This window comes from Schistosoma mansoni, chromosome 5, assembly GCF_000237925.1.
Source record: "Schistosoma mansoni strain Puerto Rico chromosome 5, complete genome".
Taxonomy (NCBI): domain Eukaryota; kingdom Metazoa; phylum Platyhelminthes; class Trematoda; order Strigeidida; family Schistosomatidae; genus Schistosoma; species Schistosoma mansoni.
The window spans coordinates 807,574-815,309 of NC_031499.1; positions in this window are offsets into that span (position 1 = coordinate 807,574).

The window sequence follows — 7,736 nt, forward strand, 5'->3', positions numbered from 1 at the left end:
TCCAGGTTTTCCTTGGTGGTCTAGCTTCAATTGACTCATGCTTGCAACTATGAAAACGAATTTTTTATCAAGCTGTATAACCGTATATATATGAAATTTTTTTATTAAAGTACTAATTCCGTGAGGAAATGTGAACACTAATAACCAAGATGACGTAATAGAAAGATTATAATACTAGATTACGTAGTACGAGCAATAACAATAGATTTAGTGGATATAATAAGATGATTAAAATGAATAAAATGTTTTTGTTGCAGTAATTAAAGGTCATGAAGGGTCATAGAGGTGTTAAAATAAATAAAGTGATATGATGAGTATTCATGAATAAAATAATGAGAATATAAGACATCAGTAAAGGGGAAATGCAGTAATAATAATAATAGAGTGATAATAATAATATTAAGGTCATGGTAACGATAATGATAAGACTTAACTCTTTTGTACGCGTAGTTCTGGTTTAAGCTAATGGATGGTAAGAGCTTTGACTATTTTTAGTTGTAGTCTGAGCTCAGAAATAAAGTGCAACTTTTCAGTGATCACATTTCTTAATAGATCAATGTCTATTGAAGTCAACTATTTCATTTTTTATGATTCTGGAAGTTCAAATAGTACGCAGTTTGATTGTCAATTACAAAACACCTATTCATTTCGGAAAGAGAGAATTTTCCACCTAGTAAATCATACATCTTATAAGAAAAACCACCTGGATTTCGTGCACTATTTAAATGCATTTACGACTTATTACAGGTTATGTCACACAAGCCAAGAATACGCGTAGATAACCCCAAGCAACCAACACGCTGCAAGTCCGAGGAACACTGATACACTATTCCTGAAGGTCGGCTCAATACTAACTAGGCCAGAACGATGAGGAAGAACACGTGACCAGAGTCCACCAGCCCAAGATCGTTATTATATTTCAGACATTCATTTATATACACATAAGATCAGGTCACGGAACAAACCAATTAGGTAACAGTACTAACACGGAACAATAACATTAACCATGGGATAACGGAATACTGGAAACACAAATAATCAGTTCTAGGTTATGAGTGGAAAATGCTATAACAATAATTCACGGTTCAAATAAAAGCTTATATTTAAGGTGACCAGAATATAATGAAACCAAAATACTTGATAAATATGTAATCAAATATATATCCATAAAATCGTGGAAATATAGTTTCGGAAACTTTCTCGCTGTAATCGATTTTTCTGTATGTATTTCATAGGATTATGCTTAGTTGTACGTGAATTGTTGTAAGAATTGTGAATTCTGTACATTTTATAGTTAGTTTCTAATGGAACTGGGTGACGACAAAGGGATGTTCTGTATTTGGACTTTGTAATAAGAAGGTAGTCAAGTATACAGGAATCATCAGTTCGTACATTTGCCACATCCGTCACAGACTAAACTGGAATCTAGATTTCTGTAATCGAATTTTCTTTTTAGGCTCACCATGTGTCTATCCGGCTGTATATTGGATGTAAACTCAGCGTGACCTAGAATGGGCTCATTAGTATTGGAATTAACAATGGGAAAGGAACAGTCTCACTCGGTTCCTGGAATTGTATCTGACCAGCATGTCGGTTTCATGTATTTGAATCATTGATATCTAGTATTTAAACGATAGATTTTCTAACACTATCCTCCCCACGAAATAATGTTGGTTCGTCATGTTATCAAGGTGCAAATAATGTTGCTCTATTTGAACCATATTACTCAGATTGACTAGAGGATCCAATAAAAGTGACTTCATGGTGAGAATAAACAACATCTGATGTGAGGTCATCCGAACTGTAATTAGATTTGAATTCATTTTGAACTTGTGCTTTGGATCAACCAATTTTTTTTCAACCAGAAGCAAATACATTGTGAGGACAAGTAACGTTTGATATGACATCATTAGGATTTGATACTTCTGTAATATTTTTGTCAGATTTATTAGGAATCGGATTAGAGGATAATAGTTCATTTGAAAAAATCTGTATCTGTCAGAGTTGCATCAGATTTCACATCATAACTTGATTCATTCGAAATATTTTGATCACTTCTATAGGAACTTTCATCAGAATTATGTGAATCGTTAGGACAACACATATCTGGCAAAATAACATGAAGAATGTGATAAGAAGTTGAGTCATTAGAAACTTTTGTCTCAATCATTCTGAATTTCATTAGATTGATTGTGCTGCTCCAATCATTTTCTGAAACGAGTCCTTCCAGCTTTCACAGTAAATATCACGTGAATTATGATTTGGTTTGGCTGTAGTTTGGTCTCAATGTTACGCGCGTATAACAATTTTCCATTTTGTTCTGGACTGAGATATGACTTTATACCACCTGTGTCATGGAATGAACCAACAGAAGTATATAACTGCTCTTGAAAATGGACATTACCTTCCGAAATCGTGGATAAAGTACATCCACTTTAATAAAGTCCGAATCTTAGGGTTTATCTTTGCCAGTTTCAAAAAACAGTAGCTCTATAGACTGTTCTGATGTGTCCGATTTTATCATAGGATGAGCGCTTAATAGTCCTATGTTCACCTCTCTACCCTGCTTTGCAACTTCTTAATGAACTGTTACCTGCATGACTTTGAGTACGCATTGGATTGGGATAACTATGTAGTGTAGTAGAATTCTGAATGTTCTGGATGTCTTTTTCATTCACTGCTATGTGATGAATACACACCGCTCCAGTATCTCGAAGGAACACTTCGTTATCTGTATGAACTCTCTCTCCAGATCTGGTATGCTGTTTACTGCAGTCAGTCGATTTCACTGCTGTATATGAAGTCGATCTCCAAAATTGCATGTGGAAGCTTGTTTTTTTCAATTCAAAGATGAATTCTCTAACCTTTTGGTTATTCTGACGAGTCATTTTATGAAATTTCGCTCTTTAACGGCATCCAAAACTAATACACTTTACATGATTTAATAGTAGTTCATAAAGAAGTGAAGTAGTTTTTCCTGAAAATTACAAAGAAATTGATTCACTGTAAGCGATTGACTATGATCACCATTACATGAAGATTACGTGCCAGTTATCGACGTCGATCTCTCGGTAGGCCAAAAACCAGAAGACTGTTGATGGTCGCAATAAGATATATTTATTGGCGATCTCGTGCTATCGAAGGAATAACGAGACGTGACAAAGTTTACGGAGTTAACTGCCGATCTTAAGCAAGTTCGTGCAAGGTCACGGGCAACGGAAGGAAAAGTCTTTATGGTACAGTCAAGCAAACAAGTACAGCAAAACAATCGCTGGTACATTCGGTTATAATAACAATTGTTTCCGTTATACCAACCGCGTTCTCGTCATATAAGTAGGTCACTACACAGTAAAGGAATAGAAGTCTTTATACATTGAAAAAATGACATGGTTGGACAAGCCATACCAAAGAAATACATTACACAAGGCTGCCCATCTGACTAAAATATTTAGTGTCTTTCATCGATAATGAGTTTACTCAGTACTGTCAGGAGTCAGTTATCAATCCGATTCGCAAGCTAGGGTCAATATATCATCCCTCAGACCACATACCTATCAACCCGACAAGTATTTCAGTTGAAATACTGGATAGAATGACCAGAGATAATAATATGCCCCCCTCAAAGGAAACGAATATGTCGTTAAATAATGAACACTATTGCCTTAAGAAAAGATTATTGCATGAGACAAACCTCATCATATCAAAATCGAGGTGGATAGAGTTTTATGATGATAAGTAAGAAGTAGGAATCAGCTGCTTCTTCTAGAAATCAGCACTTAGTAGACTACACTTAGCACACATTTGTTGGTGCTTTACTTATTATACTTCATTTGAACGAATCCCCACATATCACCAAGTCCCTAATGATAATTTATACTGATGACGCCCAAAGGTGGCGTAGAGTGAAGACCTCTGACAGGCAAAATGACATATTTGATGAGCTTGACAAAATGTCTAATTTGACCGGTAGTGTCAATAATTTCATTGCATTGGAAGCTTCAGTTACTTTAGTTTTGTCTCACAACAGTCTTGGGACAATCAAAGTTCATTTACTTAAAACCGCAGATAACTGCTTTTCGTGTAAGGCCGGAGTAGTCAGAACCTAACTGGTGTTAGGTTGGACGGTCACTAAGCTGGATACAAACACAGCCCTGGGGAGATACAAAATAAAAGTCTGCGTCCACATCATAGGTCCCATTTAAATGGTAGCTTTGATATCCTGGAAAGGGTATAGAGAAAGTGTTACCGATGTGACCTTGGAACTCCAAGATTTGTCATGCACAAAGAGGCCAGAAAAGTTAAATCTATTTACAGTGAGCAACCTCAGATTTGTGGTATGACTTATTAGGACAGAATAACTCACGAAAGATATCAGATGAGCTAAAGCCAAGTGCGAACGGATTCCTACTGGTTACAGGTTTTACAACCTGTCACTCGACTCTTTTTTCGAAGAACTATTATTTAATCTGCTGGAGCAATGAATTTTGAGCTAACTAAAGCTATTCCTTTATTTTTCATTTTAAGCACTTAATTTAAATATTGAATACTCATAACACAAAGAACTGAGAACATCATATAAAATATGATTTACAAAGCTTGTATATGGTTCAATGAATTCAGTTGGTTGATCTTAATTGAGTCATTGAAATTTGTTCATAGAGCTGAAACTTTGCGGGTGTCTTGAGTTTAGGCCTTACGCGCCTGCTTTGTTTTCGTATCCTTCGATGCATATTTTACGTCCTGTATTTCATGCCTTCTGTCGTTATAACCTATAGTATACGCAAACCTCAAAGTTCGTTTTACCTAGAAATCAGATATGCACATCAAGAAAAGACTTCGCCGCTACATAAGTAACATTATAAGCTTTACTAATTCCCACACTCGAAACACGCTTCGTGATCGATCTTCTGATTTTTATGGTGAGATATTCTGAATAGTGATGTCTATTCTTCACTTAAATCTAGGAATTGTGTCATGTGTTTACTTTATCTGATTCATTTTTCAAGTATACCAACTTTATTGTTGGTATACACTATACATGTACATACTGTGTTTATCAATAGGTTTGTAGGTCAAGCTAAATAAAATCACCCAACCCAGCAATAATTAAGCTTAAAGGGAACTGAATGTGTCATTGTAAAAGAGACATACTTGCAGGTCCACTGTTAAAGACGTGGAACTGTGTTCATTTATGAAGCATACGGAAGGAATACGTCTGTTTTGTTGTGTCATTGCCTAGGAACTGCATTGACAGAATAACTATGCTTAAACCAAGGAGAACCGGGAATGTAAGCAGGACAGCACGGGTGTTTCAAGCATATCTGTGTATTCTGCAAACAAGTGGCGGGACTATGATTGATGGGTTAACCAATTATATATCAGATGGAGACTAAGGTGTTTTGCATGGAATGCATCAATCCATATAAATATGTAAAGTTTCAGCTGTCTCGCTGATGTCAGTTTGTGAATGAAAATTGTGGCTCTTAGCCGTTATTTCTGATCTTGATCCCTCACACTGATAACCTCACTTGCGAATCTGCAGACTCTTACAATGCAACTCTAGTACTGTTTAAGGTCGTCCAAAACTTTCGGTCTCGCCACTATCATGTCTATCGAATATCTTATTAGATCGGAACAGGGGACAGCTATTGCCTAGCTTTGATACTTTCTCATTTCTATAGGTTGCTGCTCGTAATCGATCCATTCTGCAGATTGGTTCATATCTAAACTGTTCTTGATCGCCTGTGTCCGCAAACTTCGCTTCAAAAACGGTAGGCCACCACAAAAAACGGATGTCGCTGACCTACCAAACACATGTTCGTCTATTTGCTTCGGTTTGGGCTCCCGGGCAGCATCCCAGCCTTCACACATATCGAATGACTTGTGTGGCGTATACATATTTGGTGCTTTCTTTTACCAATGTTTATGCGTTTAAGCAAATAAATGTTTTTCCATTCTACTTTGAGCGACATGTCTTTGTGTAATAGTGGTTCATCGCAGCCAATGAAACCAAGGGTATTGCACTGTTTGGACCTGCTAAATAATGTTTAGAAGAATGACTTGACCCCTAGATCTCCCATCTTTCCTGGAGGAATTCACCGATGTCTCAGTGCATTCTGTTATCTGGTTATCTGAGCTTCAGTCCGTTGGTGAATAGGTATAAATCATGTATCCTCTAATCCTTGAAAGTTCCAAAACCAACATTCGACGTTTTCATGCACGTTTAATTTCTTCTGTATCTCTTAATCTTCTATCCCGATTGCTCACAGCAGGAATTTTGGTGCAGCACAATCACTTGATACTTATAGATGATAAATAGGGTTTCTGAATACGTAAGCTGGAATAATTCATCGGATATTTTTTTGTTTCTGGAGTAATTGTTGATCGGAAGCGTTATCAGCAGACCAAATTTCTTAACAGTAGTAATTGGGTATTGTAGGAGAACAAAATAACATCGGCCTTTGCTTGCCGCACTATACAGTTGAATAATCTCAATGCCAATATTTGTCGCAGATACTTTTGATGGTATTATCTATGTTAATCTGAATATATTCATTCATATGCAATATCTTATCGTGCTTTTGCAGTGAGATTAGATCTTTTAGTTACGTAATTTGATATAATACTGTAGGTTTTTGTGATATTTTTCTCACGTTTCTGGGAATTAGCAAATGAAGTTACAGATGAATTGGTTGATCTCATGCGTAAAGTTTGGCTACCGATTGTTGGTCCTGGTTATGACATCATAGTGAGTATTTCCATAACGTATGAATTTTTTTTCAAGTCTATCTTTTTGATTGTTAAATATTTTACAGTTACATTTTAATACCCGACTCTGTAAGCGAAGTCGAATTGTAAAACATTTAGGTGGGTCTTTTGGCATCCCAGCCTAAAGAACAGATAACAGTGACCCTGAACTTCAGTTTTACTCAGATAACCGATTAATTCTTGCAAGTACGAGCTTTAAACAAAAGGAGAGATAATGTCTTAACTTAGTGACCTAAACTTAAATACAACGATAAATACAAATAGTTTATATCCCTATCAGCTATCGTTTAAGCAGATCAATAGAAGACAGCCGCTTCTTCTGTAGCGCATACTTGGACTCCGACCGTACCCTAGTGTACGGACGCATTTTCAGGCGTTCTACTGGACGTAAAGTCATACCAAAAAGAAGACACCCTAGGTATTAACTCAAAGTCCAGTTCACAAGGCGACTGTAAATAAATCATATAAAATGTGGTGTATTCTTAAATCAATTTGTTTCATTTTGGGGGTCAAATAAATCCTTTTCACCAGTTTGGTTTTCCACTCCACGCCTTTTATCTCGTGTTCAGGTTGTCGTGTAGATTCAGTCTAGGATTATTAGAAGAGGCTAGCGAATCGAATCGACTGTTCATCTAGCGAAACTTATCATTTCCATCTTAGGAAGTAGGTTGACTTTAAAAAATAGACACCAAAATAACATTAACTAAAAATAATTAAAATTACTTAATAGGAAATGTTTAAAGTGAAGCGTGTATTGGGAAAAAGAATTGGGGTAAAATGTACCACCATTTATTTACTTATTTGCGCCTGTTATTCCTATTGAGGCATAAACCGCCGGCCAGGAACTTCCAACCAACATTGTCGTGTGCTCTCCTCTATCTTCTTTCCAATTGTTATTTATTCTCTTGATATCTACTTCCCATCCCTTCCACAATGTGTTCCTTGGTCTTTCTTGAAAAGGTGTTCCT